At 45.8% G+C, this 26,755-nt stretch overlaps 1 long non-coding RNA gene and 1 other non-coding gene across 2 annotated transcripts; one reads left to right on the top strand and one right to left on the bottom strand.

Annotated features, from left to right (window-relative positions):
- Window positions 1-443: 443 nt before the first annotated feature.
- Window positions 444-26,426, top strand: LOC126293492 (uncharacterized). Its single transcript, XR_007552294.1, has 3 exons — window positions 444-497; window positions 14,522-14,612; window positions 26,340-26,426. It is a non-coding gene; the product is annotated as an uncharacterized LOC126293492 (long non-coding RNA).
- Trnaa-cgc (transfer RNA alanine (anticodon CGC)) lies at window positions 20,079-20,151 on the bottom strand. The gene has a single exon. It is a non-coding gene; the product is annotated as a tRNA-Ala (tRNA).
- Window positions 26,427-26,755: the final 329 nt, after the last annotated feature.

The following is a 26,755-nucleotide window of genomic DNA, read 5'->3' as shown; positions in this document are numbered from 1 at the left end:
TTCTTTGGTCCTTAACTGTATTACGGAACGAGATTCGGCAGCAGCAAGTAGTTCGCTCCTGCACTGCAAGACAATAGCTGGGTAGCTGACGTTACTTTATTTGCTTTGTGGATGACTTGTGTAATGCAGAAAAATGTCTTAATGTGCATGCTGTTGATAAGATTGGATGTAATTAAGTTTTCGGTACTTGAGAATGTTCCCATGAAAAACGAGTGATCTTACGATTATATATACACAAACGATCTGGAGGAAGAGGCTTGATCTGAAGGTGGGCATGAGGGTCATAAAAAGTACCTGTCACTGATTGCGGTCTCTATAAAACATTCTTTAATGCGTAATTGGATAATAAGTATTTGCTTTCTGTAACCCAAGGTGTTACTCTTTAAGTTCGTAAGATGACCAACTAGCAATAAAGGAATCATGTGTGCTTTTTTCTGTTGCAGGCCAAACGTGAAGCACTTCGTGACGACCAGTATGGAGATGTACATAGCCTCTTTGTAAGTACACAGCACTATCAATGTTCTCGGTAAGCACACGCTGCACACATGGTCGTGATCTAACGTTATACAGTGCAGTTCGAACTCATAACGAAAAAATTGGTGTCCTCATACAGGTTGCCTGAAACCACTCACATCCAGAAACCAGATCCAACGATGCAATAAATTTCAAATCTAGACAGAACTGCAATGCTTCATGTGTTTACCTTCATTTGAGCTACCTTTTCAGGGTAATTTTGAATCACTTTTCCTTTTAAATACGCTGGTAATTAAAAATCACAAGTAGACAAGCCTGGCGGACGACTTGGCCGCTAACATCTACGTCTACATAATCTACAATCCAATCTACAGCGTATTGCATGGGTTATATTGCGCCAATATTATGCAGGATGTTAAAAGCAATATCTCATATTTTGAGAGTTGGTAGTATGGACCAAAACAAGGAAAAAATGTCCTGCAAGCATGGGTCCTAAAATGCATACGTTAAGAGCTATGAACACTTCTTCATCCTCGATATTGGCACAGTAAAACACGTCCGTTCTACATCAAGCTCTTTGCTATTACGATCGGCCTACAGAATGCATAGAACAGAAGAGAACACATTATTCTGTTACTGTGAAACGGCAGAGCTTTTAATGTAATCTGTCGGTTAATACGCACTCCCTGCGCTTGTCAGCCATCGCTAAAAGAGCTACTGAATATGATGTCCATTCACAGCAAGGCATCCTTCTGTCCGACGTCTTAAGGAATCACGCACTCTCTGAAAAACTCCAGGCTGGTTGAGGATGCGATGACAGGTACTGATGACGCGTTCCTATAATATTTGTACGTCATTTTTGGTGCTTGCGTACACCAAAGAGTTGAAACGTCCCCACAACCAAAAATCCAAGGAATTTATATCAGGTGAAAGAGCTGGCCAGTAATCTTCCAGACAAATCCACTGCCCATTAAATGTCAGTGTCAGAAGTTTTCGGATATTTCAGGGAAATTGGCAGGTGCATTATGCTCAAACCACATCTCCAGCTGTCATTGGAATGGTACCTGTTCTAGCCTGACAGACAAGCAGTTTGATTTGAACTGGCGGTACCTTGCAGCTGTCTACCTGTTTGATTTACGAGGCGTGTTTTTTAAATAAGTACCGTTTTGTAAATAAATAAAGACTTGCTAAGATATCTCAATAATTTTATTTTTACATGAAAACCTGTACCTTAATCTACTTTTCTACATAATTTCCGCCGATATTGAGGCACTTGTTATAACGTTGTACCAGTTTTTGAATACCCTCCTCATAGAAGTCTGCCGCCTGACTTGTTAACCACGGCATCACCACTGTTTTGATTTCGTCATCGTCTTGAAGACACTGACCGCCCAGGTGTTTCTTCAAGTGCAGGAATAGATGGTAGTCAGATAGGGCTGTACGGAGGATGATCTAGAGTTTCCCATCGAAAAGATGTGATGAGAACTTGGGTCTGATTCGTCACATGCGGATGGGCATTGTCTTGCAGCACAACGATGCCTTTGCTCAACTCCCATGGACTGTTGCTCTGATTCTGGTGTGACGTAGGCCACCCATGTTTCATCTCGCGTAACAATTTGGCTTAAGAAATCATCCCCGTCGTTGTGGTACCGCTCAAGGAAAGTGAATGCACTGTCTAAACGTTTGGTTTTGTGCACATGTGTCAACATTTTCGGTACCCAACATGCGCACAATTTTCGGTAATTCAAGTGCTCGTTCACAATGCCATACATAACACTACGAGAAACATTAGGACAGTCATTCCGTAAGGAGGAAATAGTAAAGTGTCTATCTTCTCTCACCTTATTGTCTATTTCCTGCACTAAACTTTCAGTAACGACCGAAGGACGCCCACTCCGTTGTTCATCATGCACATTTGTGCGGCCATCTTTAAATGTTCTCACCCACTTTCTTACCATTCCATCACTCATAATGTTTTCTCCGTAAACTGCACAGATTCACGATGAATATCAATGGCTTTTAGGCCTTTAGCACTAAGAAATCTTATAACAGCCCGTACTTCACAGTCGGCGGGACTCGCGATATCGGAGACATGTTAAACACTCAGTACACAACGTAAACAAGGAAGAATCAGACTGTAATGGCGACAGTGCGTAGATTAAGGTACAGCCTTTCATGTAAAATTAAAATCATTGAGATATCTTGGCACGTCTTTTTTTTAAATTTCAAAACGGCACTTACTTAAAAAACACGCGTGGTATGTAGGGTGCTAGTAGTCTGTCATCAATAATGCAAACCCTTACATTAATTGAAAATCGTCACTGATGCCTTGTTTCTTCAACTGCTTGTGGATTTGCATCATCTCATAGATGTTTGTTATGAAAATTGACAGGCCCATCTCACTTGATACCAGCCTCGTCTACAAACGGTACAATATACGTGTTGCGAATAGTGGATCTTCATCTCGTCTTTCCAATAGCCATTGGCAGAACTGCAGTCTGGTATCTTGAGGCCGAAGGGCTTGGACACGCTGTACTTGATATGGGTATGGCAAATGTTCATACAGGATCACCCAGACTAGAAGATGGTTGACACCGATAGATACTGAAATTCCATGTACATTAGTTCCAGGATATTCTTCCACTCACCGCAATAATGACTCCGCCACAACAAGAGTAGAACTGGTGCGAAGTCTGCCACGATCTGCCGTTGCTGAAATTACGGAGCCAGAGTCTGCTAGTCGCTGGAAAACACGACTGAGTGTTTATGGAGTTGGTAACCTGCGTTATGGATATTTTTCAGGATACAGTACACGGTCTCGACGTTTGCCTCCATTTTCCAGACCATAACAGCAATTATTTCCCGCGAAGTACACTGACGTAAAAAAATCGCGACACCAATGTAGAGCAATTAAATTTCAGGAATACATTTGTCTAGGTATCTTATTTAAGTGAGTAGCATTGCAATAGCCCGCCCGGTTGGCCGTGCGGTCTAACGCGCGGCTTTCCGGGCGGGAAGGAGCGCCTGGTCCCCGGCACGCATCCGTCCGGCGGATTTGTGTCGAGGTCCGGTGAGCCGGCCAGTCTGTGGATGGTTTTTTTGGCGGTTTTCCATCTGCCTCGGCAAATGCGGGCTGGTTCCCCTTATTCCGCCTCAGCTACACTATGTCGGCTATTGCTGCGCAAACAAGTTCTCCACGTACGAGTACACCACACAAACATAGGGGTTGCACTCGTCTGGTATGAGACGTTCCCTGCGGGGTCCGCCGGGGGCCGAACCGCACAATAACCCTGGGTTAGGTGTGGGGCGGCGGAGGGGTGAAGTGGACTGCGGTAGTCGTCTTGGGGTTGTGGACCACTGCGGCTGCGGCGAGGACGGAGCCTCTCCGTCGTTTCTACGTTCCCGTTCAACATAACATAACTTTGCAATGTCTCAGGTTGTTGCAAGTGCGAGATGAGCCATTGCAAATGTGATGCGCTGGTACATCAATAACCGGTTAAATCGCCAGAATGTTGAACGCAAGCAAGCAGACTTGCCTTGTGTAGGATGTCAGTTTGTGGGATGGGGGTTCCGTGTCCTTTTGCGCTTGGTCGGTCTGTACAGAGACGATTAACGCTGTATGTGGATGACGCTGGAGTTGTCGTCGTATATGTGCCCGATTGGAAACAGATCTGGTGATCGAGCAGGCCAAGCCATTATTCGACACTCTGTAGAGCATGTTGGGTTGCAGCAGCGGTATGCGGGCGAGCGGTCATGTGTTGAAAATCACTTCCTGAAATGGTAGCACGACAGATCGAATTACTAGACTGACGTACAAATCTGCAGTCGCGTGCGTGGAATAATCGCGAGAGGGTTTCTGCTGCCATACGAAATCACACCTCAAACCGTAACTCCACATGTAGGTCCAGCGTATCCAGCACGTAGGCAAGTTAGTTGCAGTCCCTCAACTGGTCTCCTCCTAACCACCATTCGGCCATCACTGGCACTGAGGCAGAACCATCCTTCATCAGAAAACACAACAGACCTGAACCCAGCCCTTCACTGAGCACTCGCTTCACACTACTGAAGTCGCAACTGGTGGTGGTTTGGGGTTAGCAGAATGCACGCTACAGAGGGTCTGGCTCGGAGCTGTCCTTGAAGAAACAAATTTGTAATAACCCTAGGCTCGGAGTGGGGTGATGGTGGTGGGGTTGGAGGATCCTTGTGGCCTGTTGTGGGGTTTTGAACCACTGACGGCTACGCCGGTACGAAACCTCTCCGTTATTACTAGGTCCCCGGTTCAATACACACAAACACACATACAAACACACACACAGACACACACACAATACACACGACAGATATGTAACAGTCCGTAGTGTGAGTGTGGTGCCAACTGCTGCTCAGGTTGCTGCTGCAGATGCAGTACGCTGCGCCAGACCCGTTTACCGAACATGAGGGTCTTCCCTCTCGGTAGTGTCACGCGGCCGGCCGGAGCTCGGTCTTCTTGCGATCGCATATCTACTGACCACCGCGGTGGCTAGAGTCCTGCCAGGTTTTGTGCAATATCGGAGAAGGAACATCCAGCTACATCTACATCTACATTTATACTCCGCAAGCCACCCAACGGTGTGCGGCGGAGGGCATTTTACGTGCCACTGTCATTACCTCCATTTCCTGTTCCATTCGCGTATGGCTCGTGGGAAGAACGACTGTCTGAAAGCCTCCGTGCGCGCTCGAATCTCTTTAATTTTACATTCGTGATCACCTCTGGAGGTGTAAGTAGTGGGAAGCAATATATTCGATACCTCATCCAGAAACACACCCTCTCGAAACCTGGACAGCAAGCAGAGCCTGCCACTTGTGTTTGGTAAGCATTTCCGTAACGCTATCACACGTACCAAATAACCCTGTGACGAAACGCGCCGCTCTTCTTTGGATCTTCTGTATCTCCTCTGTCAACCCGACCTGGCACGGATCGCACACTGATGAGCAATACTCAAGTATTGGTCGAACGAGTGTTTTGTAAGCCACCTCCTTTGTTAATGGACTACATTTTCTAAGGACTCTCCCAATGAATCTCAACCTGGCACCCGCTTTACCAACAATTACTCATATATGATCATTCAACTTCAAATCATTCCGTACTCATTCTCCCAGATATTTTACAGAAGTAACTGCTACCAGTGTTTGTTCCGCTATCATATAATCATACAATAAAGGATTCTTCTTTCTAGTAGCCCTGTTTCACGACCTCGTTCAAACTCAGTGAGGTGCTGATGAAGGCGTCTTTCTGGCCTTAAAGACATTCCGTCTAACACCAACCCACCACGTCTCATCTCAAACGTAACTAACGCTCACGACCGTTATAGCGTTTATTTGAAGCAAACTTAATTTGCATCCTCATAGTGTATAACAAGTTTATGTTACACTGGTAAATGCAAAGATGAAACTACAATTTAAAAGTATTCCACAAGTAACGTATGTGCTGCACTCACGCATGATTGTGGATACGATTTACAGTAACAAGACAAGTAGATGATTGCTGCTGCATCTACGGACAATAGCAGAGGAATGTGTTCTCGTTTGGTTACTGCATTGAGTACGTCGTTTCTAATAGCAGAGAGCTTGCTGTAAAGAGATACGTTTCACAGTGGGGAAATGAAAAAAACTCTCTTAGCTCTTAAGGTATGCATTTAGAGCCATACTTTCAGGACGTTTTTAGCTTGTTTTGGTCCACACTATCGCCTCTCAAAATTTGGAATGCGATTTTTACATCCTATAGATTTGGTGTCCTATTCCTTCACCGTATTGAGCGATGGAAAACTGTCGGTCTGTATGTCTCTTTCCGAGCCTTATATTATTCTCTTGATAGGTCCGCGAGACGTAGTCTTAGATCACAAAAGTCATGGGAAACCTACTTACATCGTGTCGGACCTCTTACTGCCCGGGGTAGCGCACCAACTCGACTTGGCATGGACTCAACACGTCGTCGGAAGTCCGCTGCAGAAATATTGATCTGTCCTGCCTCTGTAGCTGTCCATAATTGCGAAAGTGTTACCAGTGCAGAATTTTGTGCACGAACTGATCTCTCGATTATGTGCCATAAATTTTCGATGCGATTCACGTCGGGCGATCTGAGTGGCCAAATCATTCGCTCGAGTTGTCCATAATATTCTTCAAACCAGTCGTGGACAATTGTGGCCCAGTGACATGATACCGATGTTTTGGAACAAGAAGTCCATGATTGCCTGCAAATGGTCTCCAAGTAGCTGATCATAACCATTACCAGTGAATGATCGATTCACTTGGACCAGAGGATCCAGTCCATTCAGTGTACACACAGCCCACATCATTATGGAGCCAGCACCAGTTTGCCTTGTTGACAACTTGGGCCCACGGTTTAGTTGGTCCTGCGCCACACTCGAACCCTAGCATCAGCTCTTATCAACTGAAATTGCGAATCATATGACCATCTCACGGTTTTGCAGTCGTATGGGGTCCGACCGACATGGTCACGAGCCCAGGAGAGGGGAGGAGGCAGCGTCGTGCTGTTTGCAAAAGGCACTCACGCTGGTTGTCTACTGCCATAGCCCACTTCTGTGTATGTGACGACGGAACTGATCTGGTCGTTTGCAATGCCACTGAATACACAACACGTTCATCTCTGGTTCGTGTAGTCATTACATTTCTGATATGCTGAGGCCCTAGGCTATCTCATATCTCTGACCTGTTGGTGATGTTAACTTTCAGCAAGATATAACAAGACACCGTCTTCCCCGTGTTTTACTGGCCTACCTCGATACGTAGGATGTCGAACTGTTGCCCTTACGAGCAAGTTCTCCAAATCTTCGACGCACTGGAAACGTCTGGTCACGGGTTGCCGGCTCACCAGCCACTGAGACTGAAGGATTTTGGCGAAGAGGTAAAGCAGCAGGACGTGGTGTACCCAAATCTCCCATTCAACCTCAGTTCTTCCCGGTGGTCAGACTTGTCAAAGCTACTACTGTTGTTAGAGGTGGCAGCTCTCGGCTCTACATTTAACACCGTGTACAATGCCCTGAAAAAATAGAACTTCCTGAAGGACTGCGTTCAGTAGCACCATAAGTGCACACTGTACAGTCGTAGGGTTAGCGATTCATTTGTCAGATTGATCGGCTACCAAATGTCGCTCAGGAGGCCTGTTTATGCATCTTCATGTTTGACTATGCAGACAATAACTACGCAGAGTTTAATGGTGAACAGTATTTGCAACATCCATTCCTGGTGTGGCGATTGCACACTCAAACCTTGTATATCAGTAACACAACCAGTTTGCAGTTGCAACACTTCTCTGTTGATTACACATACACATGAATTCATCAGCAGTAATAATCAATTAACAACATTTGCATATCAAAGCCCTATCCACAATTAGTATTTACAATATTAACCGTCACACTTGTAACAACGGCCCCTTTACGTGCCGGTAACAACAACCAAAATAACAGATGAAATAGATAACCAAATGTTTACAATGTCGCCTTTCTCACTCAGTTTTACACTTACTGAAAAGGTAAAATTAATTTAATGCTATCTGACCTGAAGGGTACTACTAATTGTTATTAATTGTTCTGTTTGCACTTAGCATTCTACTGCACTCAACGTCCGGAAGATTATGGACTTTATGTAAGCTTAAGGCAAAACGTCAATTTGATGAACCTGTGATGGACGTGAGCAAACGTTAATCTATTACGATTTCACAAACACATGATCCAAAGGGTGAACTTATACTCAGCTTTGGGCAGTAGGAAATCTTCTGCCTAAAACAAACCTCTCGTAGAATGGAATAGAGAAATCGCGCGTTAACGGGGTCCGGACGGCCCCGAGTTCAAATCCTGAGATTTCCGTCACACTGCAAGCTCGCGGGGCGAGGTTTGCTCGCGTCGACCGCTGTACACGTTTCTGAAAACAGGAAAACATGAGGGGCAGACACACTGTAGTATATACACGTTACACACATATAGAAGCAATACCTTAATATAAACATATTACAAGTTAACCAATGAACAGAATTAACGAGCTTAGTTTCCTTTGATCCAAAAAAATCTAGATACTACGTGGAAAGATGTGTCAGTCCACACCCAATGGCTTAAGGTCCACCTTACAAGATAATCTGTCTTTGCTGAATGGCTGACACCACATAAATCAAACGTGCGGTACCTAACGTGACAATCAACATACAGATATATATTTGAAATTGCAATAGAAAACTAATGTCACTTCAGTAGGTCGCTAATGCAATAAGCCACTGACCAAAATACATACGGCCTCTATCCGACCATAAAACACAATGTGACCTATATTTATCATGGCCACTTGCCTTCCATACAGATAAGAAATTATTAAGAAAAGAAACTACCACTAATTCGTAAAACCAGAAAGTTCTAAATCTATAAATAAATTAAGAAATGACGTTTAAGTGCACCAGCTGCCTTTAGCGTGCCACTAAGCACCAAATCCAAACTTACAAATGCGAGGCGTATTTCCAGGCACTTTAGTAACATAATTTTATGGCCGTTCCAGAACATAACTCGCCTCGCCACCACTGCAGTGAATGTTTTGCTGGCCACTAGCACGACCAACTGCAACAGTCAACAGTCCTTAAGAACACAATAATATTCACTATACAGGGTGTCCCAGCTATCTTCTCCACCCAAAATATCTCTGGAACAATAACAGCTATTGGAAAACGACTTTCACCAGTATCAATGTAGGGCTGGGGCCCATGAATGTACATATTTGGAAACATTCTAAAACGAAAGCTTATGTAAAGGTTTTCAGAAATTACTGCAACCAGTCGCCTTTTATGTAGATGTTATGTGTTTTTAACAAAAACTTATGTTTTTTTAAATGTACCTCCTATATTTTTTCTTCAGCAACCCATAGCATGACAAAGCACATACACAATGGCGTTGATTGCATTGCTATATTCCCATTACAACCCGAGAAATAGAGACGCGAAGTTGACGCTTGAAACACACGACATGCGCTGCTAGCGCACGTCCTGAGGCTCAGGCGTGAACCCCATGCTGCCCGTAATCACGATGTGACTGACATGTGTAATCACACCTCCATACTTATCAAGAGGTCCGAAACGAGTAATACGGTCTGCTGCCATCAACTCTCATAAGCACATAATGGTTTCCCTCTTGCACGTTTTACGTATCTACGTACACAATATCAACCAGTACCGATGGGTGTGCACCCGTCAGGTTGTCTTATTTATCTTGCACACCCAAAATAAGGTTTATCTAATGCGTTATATGACCCATTCTGCCAGTCGCGCAGGGCCTGGCTCTACCTAGTCAAGTGTCCAACGTAGTTCCCACTACTGCCACAGTTACCACTTTGCCTTGTTTATGATTTGCGACCCATGCAAACTCCTGTACTCCACCACCCTCCGAGCATCCCATTTGTTGTTGCTTTGGCGTGCAGTACACCGCTTGCCAGTGTAGTCGTGTATCAGAGTAATCTAGTGACAGCACGGAAGTAGTACACATTGTGAATAAACGTTGTGTTGTGGAACTTATACTGTACAGTATAATGTACACACATGAAGATATGGTAGAAATGCTGCTGATCTATGGAGAATGTACGTTGACGGGAAATACGTTATGAGATTGCTTCTTTGTTGATAGTACTGTTAGCGAACATTATGATTATTAAGTTAATATGTCTGTTTTCTACCCTACTCTACATTCCTGTCTGTACCCTGTTGTAGGTGGACGAAATGCTGCTCAGGCAGAATGACTGTACAGAAGGCGATTCCCTGACAAGCCATCGCCATCGCGCCAGGTGTTTGGTCGTCTCACACCTCGTCTACGTGAAACAGGAAGCTTAAATCCAAGACCTCAACATTGTCCTAGAACACGCACAGATGAACGTGCTGAAGTTGATGTGCTCGCTACCATAACCGTGAATCCTCAAATCAGCACACGTCAAATTGAACGTGAAGTTGGTGTGTCGAAATCAAGTGCACAGCGTATTCTTAAACGTCATAAATTTCATCCTTACCATGTTCATTTACACCAGGATCTTCATGGAAATGACTTCCACAATAGGGTAACATTTTGTCGGTGGGCTCAGCAAAAACTTCTGACTAATCCAATTTTTTTTTGCAGATGTTCTCTTTACCGACGAGGCATCATTCCCCAACAAAGGAATTGTCAATATGAGGAATATGCATTATTGGTCCGCAGACAATCCAAAATTGCCCCGTCAGGTAGAGCATCAACGTCCGTGGAAAGTTAATGTTTGGTGTGGGATTATTGGAGATACCATTATCGGACCTTTCTTTATAATTGGCATCCAAAATGGCAGACAGTACTCCAGATATATACGACGCAATCTTCCTGTTCTCTTGGACACCGTACCTCTGAAAAGGAGAATGGTCATGTGGTATCAGCATGACGGATGCCCTGCACATAACGCCTTACGAGCACGACGACTTCTGAACCGTAAGTTCCCTGGTAGGTGGATTGGAAGAGGTGGCCCCGTTATGTGGCCTGCCCGATCTCCGGACCTTGCACAGCTGGATTATTTTCTTTGGGGAACAGTGAAGGATGCGATTTAGAAAAGATTGCTGTATGGTGTGTCAGGTGTCAGTTGACGCTAAATAACGAAAAGTGTGAGATGATCCACATGAGTTCCAAAAGAAATCCGTTGGAATACGATTACTCGATAAATAGTACAATTCTCAAGGCTGTCAATTCAACTAAGTACCTGGGTGTTAAAATTACGAACAACTTCAGTTGGAAGGACCACATAGATAATATTGTCGGGAAGGCGAGCCAAAGATTGCGTTTCATTGGCAGGACACTTAGAAGATGCAACAAGTCCACTAAAGAGACAGCTTACACTACACTCGTTCGTTCTCTGTTAGAATATTGCTGCGCGGTGTGGGATCCTTACCAGGTGGGATTGACGGAGGACATCGAAAGGGTGCAAAAAAGGGCAGCTCGTTTTGTATTATCACGTTATAGGGGAGAGAGTGTGGCAGATATGATACACGAGTTGGGATGGAAGTCATTACAGCATAGACGTGTTTCGTCGAGGAGAGACCTTTTTACGAAATTTCAGTCACCAACTTTCTCTTCCGAATGCGAAAATATTTTGTTGAGCCCAACCTACATAGGTAGGAATGATCATCAAAATAAAATAAGAGAAATCAGAGCTCGAACAGAAAGGTTTAGGTGTTCGTTTTTCCCGCTCGCTGTTCGGGAGTGGAATAGTAGAGAGATAGTATGATTGTGGTTCGATGAACCCTCTGCCAAGCACTTAAATGTGAATTGCAGAGTAGTCATGTAGATGTAGATGATGCTGTTTACCAACATGAACCAACAACACCAGAGGACATGAAGCAACTCATTATTGATGCTTGTACAGCCATCAAAGAGGAAACAGTAGCAAGAAGTAGGGCATCCTTCATCCGCACAGTGACCCTATGTATGCAAGCCAATGGGCATCACTTTGAGCATGAGATGTGAACTCTATGTTTAGTATGTAGTGCTGGTATCACAGTGGAAGTTTCTACAAAGGACCATTTTACCCAGTGATGTTAAGAAACATTTGTTTGCAACAATTTGTCATTTAACGCATTACATAAACATAACATTGATAATTATGTGATAATAAAACTAATTGATTAAACATGTTTACATTCATCTTCTATGTCCTACCTGAACTTCCCAAATCAAAACATTTTTACCTAAACCACGGTAAAACGTTTAGTCCACTTGCTCGTTTCACTAAAACCATCAACATGAATTTTACTATTACGAGTGAATGATTAACTGTCACTTGCGCTAGACCTACAGTAACGTAAAGTTTTAACGTTGAACGGCATTGCCTTTTTAGTAACGGATTAACGATAAGCGAAGTTAACTTCGTGACTAACGTTGCGGTACACGGATATGTTACAGAACCGCATCACCCCTAGCCTATAGGATAAATACCTGCTGGAATGTACGACGTTAATGCAGGATGGCAGCAGACCGTATTATTCGTTTCGGACCTCTTGATAAGTATGGAGGTGTGATTACACATGTCAATCACATCGCGATTACGGGCAGCATGGGGTTCACGCTTGAGCCTCAGGATGTGCGCTAGCAGCGAATGTCGGGTGTTTCAAGTGTCAACTTCTCGTCTTAATATCTCGGGATGTATTGGGAATATTGCGATGCAATCAACGCCATTATTATGTGCTTTGTCATGCTATGGATTGCTGAAGAAAAAATATAGGAGGTCCATTTAAAAAAACATAAGTTTGTGTTAAAAACATATGCTTTCGTTTTAGAATGTTTCCAAATATGTACATTGTTACCGGTGAAAGTCGTTTTCCAATACCTGTTATTGTTCCAGAGATATTTTGGGTGGACAAGATAGCTGGGACACCTTGTATATAGAAGGCGACCCATGCTTCTTCGTTGCTCGAACTCAACTAGTCCTCACGGCATACGGCCGTGCCACGTGACATGGTGTCGCCAACTCCCCACAACGACAACATCGAAAGCACGTCACGTCACAGACTGACTCGGTTCATGCGCGGACCCACTCTTCTCGACTTGCGCACGCGCGCCATCATTAATAACCCGCCTCAAAGACGCAAAGAGAACAAGTCACAGTGACAACGATCAAAGATGGAAGTAAGAATCGATATCACCTGGCGCCAGAAACCTACCGGCTCAATTCCAAAGTACAATCATGCTCCACCGACAAGTATTCCTGTTGAACAGCTTGAGCCATTTGAACGGGGCCGCGTTGTGAGCCGGCACCAAGCTGGGTGGACGTATTAACGGATTCCCGCACATGTTTGTCACAGTGAGTCGGTGCTGTGTCGCTGCTTCCAACAGTGGTCTGTGCAACATTCTCATACCTGTGAACCAGATTCGGGACATCGGCGTAGTATATTTGCACCTTAAGATCGACGCGTTTTCGAACTGCAGTGCCCGACCGAGCATCATCCGAGGACGAAATCTGGGCACATATTGCACCTGTTGTGAGCAGGGACCATTGGGAACCGTCTGCTTGTAGCAGGGCTAAGTTCGCGTGGCTGCCCAAGTATCGTAAAAGAGTTGACTGGAGAATGGAATGGCGTTCTCTTGTAGCCGGTGAAGAGGGTCGATCTGTCTGTACGCGAACGATGGACGTACAAGTGAACGCCATTCCATTCTCCAGTCAACGTGTACGGCGTAGACCTGGTGTGCTGCCAATACCAGGGTCCATTTGCCCGCTACACGCAGGTCGCACCACAGGTGTCATAGTGTGGGGACCCGTCAGTCACAACATTCGATCGAATTTGGTGGTTCTGCAGGGTAAAGTAAGCAGTGCCCGCTACATTGCAAGGTCGGCTATCACAGTGCTACTACCATTTCTTGGACTGTAAAGTGGCGTGCGTTTCCAATAGGACAATGCCCGTCCACATACAGCTGCTGAGCCACAGCGTGCTCTTCGTGGTGTACAACAACTTCCCTGGCCAGCAAGATCACCAGATGTCAAGCCAACGCAACACGGATGAGATATGACGAAGTGAAACTTACTCTTTCTCTATGACCGGCCAGAACCATTGACGAATGGCAACAAAGGGTGTACGATACTTGGGACAGTATATCGCAGGATGTCAGTCGGCACCTTTACGGTCGTTTGCATTCGTGAATACCCGTCTGCGTAGCCACCAGAAGCGGCTACACTGTACAGTGATGCAACAGTTTGGTCGCCCTACACTGTGGCTCGTCTATTTCAGTTGGTCTGAATTTGTTACCACGCACTCCTACAATGATGAAGTTAAGTTTTCAATAAAATGACTTTGTCGTTGAGGGTGCTGCATTTTTTCCCGGCAGTGTTTATCCGCAAATCAACTATAAATTTTATCATCTTGGCTATTGTTTCTACTGCATTTTCGTTCACAATGAGTACAATTTCTTTATTTTTTATCGTTCGTGGTGTTGCAGTCTTACAGGCCAGCAGTGCACATCAGCTGTCGTGTGTTGACGTTGCAGATTAGCTGGTGTGTTGTGGCGTGTTGCAGTGTGGGCTTCATGGTGACCTACCTGGTACTGGTGTGCTGTGGGGACGTACGCAGGCGGCACCCCTGCAACCTCGTCCTCCTCTTCATCTTTGTAAGTACCGGCACTAGCCTCGTCGACATTTTGTGCACTGTTGTAGTCGGAGTTACGAACGAAGGCGGTCGACTTCAGGCTCAATCTGCGCAGCTGGCGCCACACATTCTCCGACAGCCAATCAGCGTTCGGTTGTTTTCTGCATGCTGTACTGCAAACGTCTCAGCCAATGCGGGCGATACTTCAAACTGTGCACCTTTAGTAGGCCATTAAAACAACATAATGTGGAAGTAGTCAGGTGCATTACTCTGGCAATTCCGAGAAAATCTCAAGAATAGTTTTGCGCGTCTGTTATGTAAATCACGCCTCTGTGCAAAGGCGCCGTCCGTAAGAATTCATTATGGTCATGTCGTTAGCGTTCGCACCAGTAAAGCTAGTCATGGACGTATTCACGGTTCGAATCCCGCTGTCGTATATTTTTTAATTTATATTTTTTTTATCACTGGTCTCACTATTTAATTTATGATTTTTGAGAGGTAATAAACGAGAGAAACCCACATGCATTTTCATGCAGTTGTAGTGAATTTCATGTTATTGGACTATTTACGTAGTAAGGGATCCGTGATCCCACGAACATAGATGTTAGTATCAGACACCCAGGTCGATAGCACAGAGGAGTCGATTGTCGAGCTCTGCAGGAGGCAGTGAGACTAGTGTCGAGTGAGAGTAATACTAGAGAGACGGGCAAGAATGGTGGTCGAGTGAGTAGTAAACGGTAAGTTCACCGGAGTACGACAAATGAGCGCGTCCCCATGATCGTCGTGTGGATGACCCTCATCGATACCGATTCGCGAGTGATATGAAACAGAAAATGACAAGTGCCGAATTACGTGTTTCGCGTCAGCCGTGTCTGCCAGCAACAACCGTGGATTGCAGTGAGGATTGTTGTGGATGTTAACCATCATCATTGCGTGTGACGAAGTACTTAAAATCGACAACCAATAAAAGATATAACCGTAATTACACGTGTAAGGCGAAGGTAGCAACTGCCTCAGAATTTGTGTGTTAGTAGAAAATACATATCAGTTTGTACATCGCAACCTTTATGGTCGTTATAATAGACAAACTTTCTATCATTAACTATTCCGTCTCGGAACAGCCGCACTCGGTTGAAAAACCCCCTAAACCACAGCAGAAAAACCGATAGCCTGTCATCCATTAAGCGCACGGTCATATCATTATAATAATTAATTGTTTGGCGGCTTCGGTAATCACCCAAAACCGAATAAAGGATATAACGGGGGTGTCTCAACTTTCTGTAATTAAATTTCCAGGTAAAGGACAGGCTTGGAAAGCCCATGTCAAACCTCGATAAATAATGATGCGAATGGCGTTATTCACAATCAGAAATATAGTAAGTCACAGTGCCAGACCAAAAGAGTAATGTAGAATTACTTGTCGCATGTGCTCTCGACGTCATACACTGCAGGATGTTATTTGTCATGCAGACATGGAGAACATAAACTGAAACTTCATACAAACACACGAGCATTCTTTTTCATTACATAACTTCTCAAGTGTCATATAAATTAAACGATGAGACCAGTGACGAATAAAAATATAGATTAAAAAGTAAGTGACGGCGGGCCTCGGGCCGTCACCTCATCCACAACTTTCTTATCATGTGCGAACGCTAACCACATGGCCACAATGAATTACCACGGTTGGCACCTTTGCACGGATACACGATTTACATAACAGACGCCTAAAACTTCTTTCACGGTTTTCTCGGAATTCCCTGAGTAGTGCACCTTACTACTTTCACATTATGTTGTTTTAATGGCCAACTAAAGGTGTACAAAGTGTCAAGTAAATCCGTGACCCCAACATCGTGGCCTACCCTTGTTGGATTGGGTATGCGCCTTCTTCAGTTGCGAAGCAGGAAACGGTGGGCCTATCAGAGATATTGCTAGACGTCAGTAATGCATTGCACGAGCGAGAGGCGTCAGTTTGAGAACCATTCAGCTGTCGTTTGGAGCTGGCAATGCTTCAGTCCCCGTCTGTGCCTCTACCTGCGCGTGCCGCCTTCATTGTGAATCCGACTATAGACACAGAAGCTGATATATGAACATTTCTCGCGGCGACATCTGTGTCCAAAACATTCTTGGTCTTGATGCTGCATCTAGCAAAATAAGAACTCGAGCTTTTGACAGCTACTCCCGACCATCCTTTGTCACCATCAACAGTACCAATTCCCGAAACAGAACAATGCTGAAGAGTAGAGGGGTCGATCGTCTAACTAACGAGGAGGTACTGAATAGAATTGGAGAGACCAGAAAGTTGTGCAACAACTTCACCAAAAGAAGGGATCGGTTGATAGGACGTATTCTGAGACACCAAGTGATCATCAGTTTGGTATTGGTGGGATGTGTGGAAGCTAAAAATCGTCAAGGGAGTACAAGAGATGAATAAGGTAAGCATAGTCGAAAGGATGTAGTTTCAGTAGTTATTCGGAAATGAAGAGGCTTGCACAGGTAGAATAGCATGGAGAGTTGCACCAAACCAGTCTTCGAACTAAAGACCACAACAACAACAACAACAGTGAATGCCTTTTAGCAAAAAATGGTTCAAATGGCTCTCAGCACTATGCGACTTAACATCTTAGGTCAGCAGTCCCCTAGAATTTAGAACTACTTAAACCTAACTAACCTAAGGACATCACACACATCCATGCCCGAGGCAGGATTCGAACCTGCGACCGTAGCGGTCGCGCAGTTCCAGACTGAAGCGCCTAGAACCGCTCGGCCACATCGGCCGGCGCCTTTTAGCAAGTATTCTCTGTATATAGACTACATCCTATAGCATGAGTAGTCCTCTCGTTGGTGTGTGCGCCGGTAAGTCTCGAGCCAGCGCAGCTCTGTGTGGAGTTGGTACATAATTGTTTTGGTACCACTCAGAGATGAATATATGAGGAGGGAGGGAGTAAGGGGCGCTGCTACCCTCCAGAACTACATCTGTTTCTTCTTAAACTCAAAAAAATTCTTACCAACATAGTTTTCGGGCTTAAGAGAAGCGACAATTTTTTTCGCTATTGTACTTGGTATTATAATAGCCTAAGCAAACAACTTCGTTTAAAGAATTTAGAGACGGCACGGTGACACAAAATATTTGAGCTCAGCCGAAAATTCTTACTTCGGCTATGATACTACTAAACTTACCTAAGCAATGTTTAATATTGCACCTGTGATTCAGTTACTGACGGACTCGGCAAACCATTGTGTCATCATATTTTTTTGCACATGAACGTAGTATCCTAGTACTAGTTACTAATTTATTTATTTTTTATTACTAGACGGTCCAGTCACATTAAAATGACGATGGTCCGTGTTAAATGTCCATGCCACAGACGCAACTGGCAGCACTAGCAATGGAGGGGGAGGGGGGGTCTATAAAGTATGTCTGGGAAAGTGGGGGGGGGGGGTGATGGTCGCAGAAAACAGTGCAGTCGTTGTGTCGTAATGCGGAAACGGAGCTGTTTATCTGACGTCCAAAAGGGCATGATCATCGGCTCTTATGCCGAGGGTTGGAGCACTTCCGAAACAGCTAAATTTGTAATCTGTCTGCTGCATACCGTGCATGGCAAAATGGCGCTATTCAAAACCGGCGCGGAGGCAACGGTGGTGCAGCTGCAGCTTGGGCCATAGATCACAGGGGTAAGCGACAGCTGCGTTGAGGAACTGGCCGCCCGTAGAAACCAAAGGGTTACCGAAAGTGTCTCCTCAGCCAGCCAACATTGCTATGCTTGGGCCTCCGCAGCAGGTGCCTGGTTCGTACAGCCAGCTGACTGCTGTTCATCGGCAACGCCGCAACTGGACGTCCACTGTGTGGCGACAGGTGGCCTTTTCAAATGAATCACGTTTTATGCTGCATCCGACACAAGGCCATTGGCCTGTGCGGCGCGAAACGTTTGAAAGAAAACACTCTGCTACATTCCTTTTAAGGGTCCAGGCGAGAGCAGGAAGTGTTATGGTATGGGGAATGTTTTCGTGGTATTCCCTGGGTAATCTGTCATTCTGAAAGGCACAGTATGCATCTGTCACTGAGGACGACTTCCATGCAGTTTGTTTCTCCTCTTCACGATGGCATCTACCAGTAGGACAATGCAATGTGTCACACAGCACACAGACTACGTCCGTTTTTTCGAAAAGCTCCAGGATGGACTTACTGTAGTCACCTAGCCAACAAACTACCCGCATTTAAATCCAATCTAGAATCTGTGGGACCAACTCGATCGGGCTGTTCGCGGCACGAATCCTCAACCGAGCGCAGTTGGTCACAGCACTGCAGTCGGCATGGCTCCACGTCGCTGCCGGTACCTTCCAGAATCTCACTGCACATAAGACAGTGGTCCACGCTTCAAGAGGTCGTTACTTCGGCTCCTGACAGGTGGTCACGTTAGCGTGCCCGAACAGTATAAAACACTATCCCGGAACACGGTACCATTTGCAGCGTAGGGGCAGCAAAAATTCTATTTTTCATTTTTTGCGCAGTTATTGACCGATGTTAAAAATTTAAAACGCCATCATAATCAACTCTTTACCAGGTAAACTATTATTTTAAAAGTTTAATACCAATTTTGGAATTTGGAAATTTGTGGTAAGAGCCTATGGAACCAAACTGCTGAGGTCATCGGTCCCTAGGTTTACGCACTGCGTAATTTAACTTAAACTAACTTACGCTAAGGACAACACACACACACCCATGCTCGAGGAAGGGCTCGAACCTCCGATGGGGGAAGCCGTGCGAATCGTGGCAAGGCGCCCCTAGACCGCACAGCTACCGAGCGCGGCGTTTAACACAATAAAGACAGGTATCATAGTTACCATAGCTCGTGGTCTTGAGGTAGCTTTCTCGCTTCCCGCCCACGGGGTCCCCGGTTCGATTCCCGATGGGGTCAGGGATTTTTTCCTTGCCTCGAGATGACTGGGTGTTGTTGTGTCATGTTCATCATCATCATTCATTCCCATTATGGTCAGAGTTAGGCAAAAGCAAACCACCTCCGCTAGGACCTTGCGTAGCACGACGGTGTGGGTCTCCGGCATTGTCCTCTACGCTCCTCAGAGTATGGGACCTGATGAGATCACAGTTACAAAACGTGTTTCTCATCACGCAGCGTAACTGACGGCGGGAAAATGCCCTAACTTCATTCACCCTCTGTTGGAGAGCTTGGCAGCTTCCATTTCAAACCTTTGTAAAGCTTTTTCTCACTGATGCTTCCCACAAAATGAAGCAAGGACAAAAGTTTATCGTTTACAACATTTTTGCTGCCCACGCATTAAAACTTCAGCGCCAGGTGGTGGTGGTGGTTAATGTTTAACGTCCCGGCGACAACGAGGTCATTAGAGACGGAGCGCAAGCTCGGGTTAGGGAAGGATTCGGAAGGAAATCGGCCGTGCCCTTTCAGAGGAACCATCCCGGCATTTGCCTGAAACGATTTAGGGAAATCACGGAAAACCTAAATCAGGATGGCTGGAGACGGGATTGAACCGTCGTCCTCCCGAATGCGAGTCCAGTGTGCTAACCACTGCACCACCTCGCTCGGTTTCAGCGCCAGGGGCAGAGTTTTAATTTATTAGTTTGTTACTACTAACTTCAATCTCAACATAGTTTGCAGAGAGTGTCCAAGGCCAGCCGCTGTGGTCTAGAGGTTCTATGCACTTCAGTCCGGAACCACATGGCTGCTACGGTCGCAGGTTCGAGTCCTGCCTCGGGCATGGATGTGTGTTATGTCCTTACGCTAGTTCGGATTAGGTTCTAAGTTCTAGGGGACTGATGAACTCAGATGTTAAGTCCGATAGTGCTTGGAGCCATTTGAACCATCCACGTATATCACTAAAGGTACCTGAAAAGTTATATCGCTATATGTTAGGAGGGCGGCAGATACGATGTCACAGACACTTAGATGCGCGAAGAACTTGATTTTGATTAAAATTGAGTGCAAATGACGCAGTTTACACTGATGAGTCGAAACATTACGACCATTGCCCACCGCGAGGTTGAATGCCTCCTGGTGATGTTACAGCCACGTGACGCAGAAAGGAAAGAATGTAAGCAGAAGGTAGACGAATGCACAGTCATTATGGCGAAGATAAGGGCGGTTCTGACAAAGGCCACATTGTTGTGGAGTTGCGGCTGGAAACGAGAAGCTCTGAAATGGTGAATCTTGAAGCCTGGTGGCGTGCTACTGTCGTGAGCAGCCACGGAAAGTGGTTAAAGGATGGTGAAATAACGAGTAGTCAGTATGGACGAGCACATCTCGTCACAAAACGAAGAGATCAGAGCAGATCTGTGGCAGATCTGACGACAGAGTACGATGACGGTTGCGGAGCACACCGCTGAAAGGAAATCGTCGAACATGGAGCTCCACATCACAAGACCCCTACTTGTTCCCGTGTTGACCCAACGACACTGTCAGTTGTGATTGCACTGGGGTCAGTATCACTGATTTTTCACAGTGGATCAATAGAAACGTGTTGCCTGTCCAAGGAATCGTGTTTGTTGTTAGAACAGGTCGATGGTTGGGTCCTTACACGCCTTTATCCAGGCGAAGGGCTTCACGAGACACGCAGTGCGCCACAGATGCAGGTCGGCGATGGCACAGTTACGCTATCGCGTACATAGAGTTGGGTTTCCATGGGATCATGACGACAGTGAGCTAAGTGGTCATTATTGCGGACCACCTTCATCGCTTCTTGCTTGGAGTCTCCTCCTATGGCGATGACATCTTCTAGCGGGATGACTGTCCGTGTTTCAAGGTCAGAATCGTCCTACAGTGGCTTAAGGGGTATTGTAATGAACTCACATTGATGTTTTGGACTGCAAATGTGCTTGATCCGTACCCACTGGTACACAAATCGGGCGCCAGCCGCGTGCCTGCGAACCACCACCTGGTAATTTTCAGGAATTGCTTGACCTGTGCATACAGCCTACTTCTGGAATACTGTCAATGACTTGTAGAACCCATGCCAAGCAGCATCTCTGTTGCATTGTGTTTGAAAAGTGGAACAATACTTTGCAAAACAGATGGTCATAATGTTTTGGATCATCGACGTATAGTCACCCATTTTTTTCATAATAAGTTCACCTGGCGACTTCCAACAAATTTTAAGCATAATTTTCTACACTTTTCATCGCTTCCACGCTGACTTTCAAATATTTGACACATGAACTCATTTGTAACGTAATGTGACATTTTAAGCTGTTTCATACATGGGAGTTTATTTCTTTAAAGTCCGCCTCCGGTAGCTGAATGGTCAGCGTGACGGATTGTCAATCCTCTGGGCCCGAGTTCGATTCCCCGCTGGGTCGGGGAATTTTCTCCTCCCAGGGACTGGGTGTTGTGCTGTCCTCCTCATCATCCTATCATCCTCATCGACTGCAGGTCGCCGAAGTGGCGTCAAATTGAAAGACCGGCATCCGGCGAACGGTCTGCCCGACGGGGGGCCCTAACCATACTATTAAATAAGTTTCTTTAAAGAATCTGGGGTTTACTGGTAAAATCACTATTACGTACGCTACTACACAACAGACATAGCACTGATCTCAAAGCGTTTCCGCATTAGTTGTTGAATTATACTGAAGCATTCGTTCGTGGTCACTGTTAACTGGATATCACCTCAAGGCCATCATTCTCTCACCAGCGCCCATCCCCGGCAGCTTCCCTCTGACTGCCCGCTCACAGCTGTGTTTCTATCTCTAATATCTACTGTACGCACAATCTAACTTGACATTTTTGTAGGCGGTGCTAGGAGCAGAATCACACGATCGGCTGCCAGCGTACTGGTTGCTGCGTGGATGGGTGAGGTGCTGGAGAGGGGAATGGGGAGGGATAGAGGTGGGGGCTTCTAGCAAGCCCGCAGTACACACAATAAATATGGAATTCAGAACTTAGACCACTCATAATATATTCCACACATGACGACAAAATCTCGGTAAGCTGACTTGTGAAAGTCGTTTGCAGGTGCCTTTCAAACAAACTTATTTTTTCTTGTTTGTAGTAATTTTAGTAACCTATTTCCTCGGGGGAATGTCGCAGATAGTTATTTTATCAACAGCCGTACTTGATACATGCACTGAGTCACAGGTGCAGGCGAGTGGGGGCTGTATGGTGGACATTCGCCTGATGCACTGGGACCAGAGGTGATAATCGAAGTCCCCATCAGAAGTTTGGACGAAGTGAATCACTTCGTACTTGATGTCCTTCCCGAGCTGAGATGGCATCTTCCAGGAGGATAACTCTCCATGTACCAAGAGCAGAGTCCTTCTACAGTGATCTGAGGAATATGATACTGATATAATGTTGATGTCTCGGCCACAAAATTCGCCTGACACGAACTCCATGAAAGCATCTGGGACACTAAGGGGTGCCAGTTCATGCTCAACAACCGTAGTTTACGTTCAGTGCGTCTTCTGCGCGTAGACATGTGATGCCGTGTATCTCAGCAAACCTACCGTGGACTTGTTGAACCTACGACACGCACTCGCTGCTGCATCCCATTCCAAATGGGTCCAATACGCTCACAATCAATTGATCACTATGTTTTGGGTGGTAAAAATATGTGTTGTAATATACAAATTACCAACTGGAAGCTAGTTGTTTTTATTTGTTCATATACAAACTTTAGAACTGATATTTCACTTAATGTGAAAAATGTTTATAGTCTTGCCATCTGTGAAATGTATGCATCCTTACCTATTATAAGATTAACCAGCGGAAAAAGCCATGCAGCAAACATTTTTTGCATTGGGAGGACTGTTAAAAAAGACGACATAAAAGAACACAGGTGGCGATTTGTGGGGCACTTAAAATACACTGGAGTCTCACATACAAGTTAAAAGTCAGCTACAGTATAAAAACACAGAGGACGAGAGACACTTAAAAACAACACTGTAAGCGATGGAGCATACACAAAGAATAAAAACTTCTGGAAGGGACCTGCTGAGGGACGGGAGGCCTGAGAGAAGGAAAAAAGAGGAAGGTGCAGTGGAGGTAGGGAGCTCGAGGGGGTGGAAGAAACAGAAAAAAAAGAGTGGCGGCCGGGGGGGGGGGGGGGGCACCAAGAGGCAGGAGGCAGGCGGGGATGGAGATGTAACAGTTGACCGTGAGACATGACCAATGGCTTTTACTGACCACCGAGCTTATGCCTGTGCCTCGCATTGTCTCGCCGGCAGACGAGACATACTAGGAGACCATTGAAACCGAATGTTTCCCACGTCCGCGATAAGACCTACCGTCGTGAGGCTGAGGATGCTTGCCACCGATGCCAGTGACGACAACGATCTCACAGTTCCACACTGATTACCAGTGTCAGACCTGCCAAATGCAGGGCATTTATCGGGCAGTGTAGAGACACACACATCAAAAAAAGGTTTGTATCACCTCAGTTCCCAGAATTCCTGAAGATAGACGTTGACTGCGGATATTGTATCACATACACAGTCCCTTTGACTGTTCAGAGATGTCACGAAACCCGCCCAAAGATTAAACAACCATGCATGAGCAGCGCCTATTAGACAAAAGGGGTCCAACAGCCGATCAGTTCCAGTCACTGCACCAGGAAGGAGGTACATGTCTCGAATTGTCTGTAGTTCGCCGGCCGCGGTGGTCTCGCGGTTCTAGGCGCGCAGTCCGGAACCGTGTGACTGCTACGGTCGCAGGTTCGAATCCTGCCTCGGGCATGGATGTGTGTGATGTCCTTAGGTTAGTTAGGTTTAAGTAGTTCTAAGTTCTAGGGGACTAATGACCACAGCAGTTGAGTCCCATAGTGCTCAGAGCCATTTGAACCATTTTTTTGTCTGTAGTTCAACCATGCCAAGACGGTCAATACCGCGGTTCGATCATGACTGCATTGTTACTTTGTGCCAGGAAGGGCTCTCAACAAGGGAAGTGTCCATGCGTCTCGGAGCGATGTTGTTCGGACATGGAGGAGATACAGAGAGACAGCAAATGTCGATGACATGCCTCGCTCTGGCCGCCCAAGAGCTACTACAGCAGTGGATGATCGATACCTTCGGATTATGGCTCTGAGGAACCCTGATAGCAAAGTCCACCACGTTGATTAATGCTTTTCCTGCAACTACAGGATGTCGTGCTACGACTCAAACTGTGCACAATAGGCTGAATGATGCACAACGCCACTCCCGACGTCCATGGCGTGGTCCATTTTTGCAACCACAACAGTATGTAGGGCGGTAAAGATGGGCCCAACAACATGTCGAATGGACCGCTCAGGATTGGCATCACATTCTCCTTACCAATGACTGTCGTGTATGCCTTCAACCAGACAATCGTTGGAGACGTGTTTGCAGGCAACTCGGTCAGGCTGAATGCCTCAGACACACTGTCCAGCGAGTGCAGCACGTTGGAGTTTCCCTGCTGTTTTGGGGTGGCATTATGTGGGTCCGACTTTCGCCGCAGGTGGTCATGGAAGGCGCCGTAATGGCTGTACGATACGTGAATGCCATCCTCAGACCGATAGTGCAACCATATTGGCAGCATATTGGTGAGGCATTCGTCTTCATGGACGGCAATGCTCGCCCCCCTCGTGCACATGACTTCCTTCATGATATCGACATCGCTCGACTAGAGAGGCCAGCATGTCCTCCAGACAATAAACCCTATCGAACATGTCTGGGATGGACTGAAAATGGCTCTTTATGACGATATGACCCACCAACCACTCCGAGGATCCACACCGAATCGCCGTTTAGGAGTGGGACAATCTGGACCAACAGTGCCTTGATGAACTTTTGGATAGCATTCCACGACGAATACAAGCATGTATCAATACAAGAGGAGTGCTACTGGGTATTAGAGGTACCGGTGTGTACAGCAATCTGGACCACCACCTCTGATGGTCTCGCTGTATGGTGGTACAACATGAGCAATAAAAAGGGCAGGAAGATGTTTATGCTGATCTCTATTGCAATTTTCTTTACAGGTTCCGGAACCCTCTGAACCGAGATGATGCAAAACCTTTTTTGATGTGTGTATTTTAATTTATATTTAAAAGTGTGTTTAATGGAAGAAACAAGAGATGGAAATTCGACTTCGCTATCATGTGACAGTTGAGATATTCACTCTGTAGCGGAGTGTGCGCTGATATGAAACTTCCTGGCAGATTAAAACTATGTGCCCGACCTAGACTCGAACTCGGGACCTTTGCCTTTTGCGGGCAAGTGTTCTACCATCTGAGCCACCGAAGGTCCCGCGTTCGAGTCTCGGTCGGGCACACAGTTTTAATCTGCCAGGAAGTTTCATGTGACAGTTCTTTACCTTATACCTTCTGCGTGTATGGTTACGTCTGTTAAAATGTGTTGTCTTGACATTGGTAATACTTAAATTAGTGTATTGAATAGTTGCGTTCTCATGTGTTACGTTATAATGAGAGAAAGACCATATTGTGCACCCACGCTAAAGATATCATAGCAGTCAAGCTTACAGATACATATAAAATGAGAAATGTATGTTGAAGTCCCGCTCCGGCACAAATTTTCAACTTTCACCACTGAATTATTTCTTTGTCCAGCTGTGATCAAGGCCGGCCACTCCCTTGAAACAATGCTATATTGCTATGGCTCGCCCCATTGTTTCCTAGGTAAGGTTGGCATCGACTGGAGACAATACGCTCAGACCCGAAGCCATCTGACTTACACCGATCCCTCATTGCCACAAAAGTGCCAAGCCATATTCTGATCTTGTTTAGTTAGTGCCTCTGTGTGTTGCAGACGCTGTCGTTCGCGTACATGCTGGGCGTGATCTCCGCCTTCCACAGCACGTACATCGTGTTCATGGCGGCCGCCGTGACCGCCGTCGTGTGCCTGCTCGTCACCCTGGTGGCCACCTTCTCCAAGGTAAACGTCCTGCCTGTAGCGCGGGAAGCCAACTCGCTTCTTAGCAGCGGTCGAGAAGGTACTGAGACGGGGATCGGTCTAATGTTAAATCACAATACAAGCCATCTCGGTCTGTTATCATAAAGGCAACATAGGACGCCTATCTTCCAAAGATTTCTCACAAGGGAGGTCGCACTGCGGTTCGTCCTTTAAAAGGCTTACGAACGTCAAAAAAACAGATATCGAAATAAATGATCACGAGATATACAGGCGGCTCAAATCGTTCAACACAGGAAAGGCACTCAGTTATT

This window comes from Schistocerca gregaria, chromosome 10 (genome assembly GCF_023897955.1).
Source record: "Schistocerca gregaria isolate iqSchGreg1 chromosome 10, iqSchGreg1.2, whole genome shotgun sequence".
NCBI classification, from domain to species: domain Eukaryota; kingdom Metazoa; phylum Arthropoda; class Insecta; order Orthoptera; family Acrididae; genus Schistocerca; species Schistocerca gregaria.
This window is presented reverse-complemented; position numbering and strand designations above follow the sequence as displayed.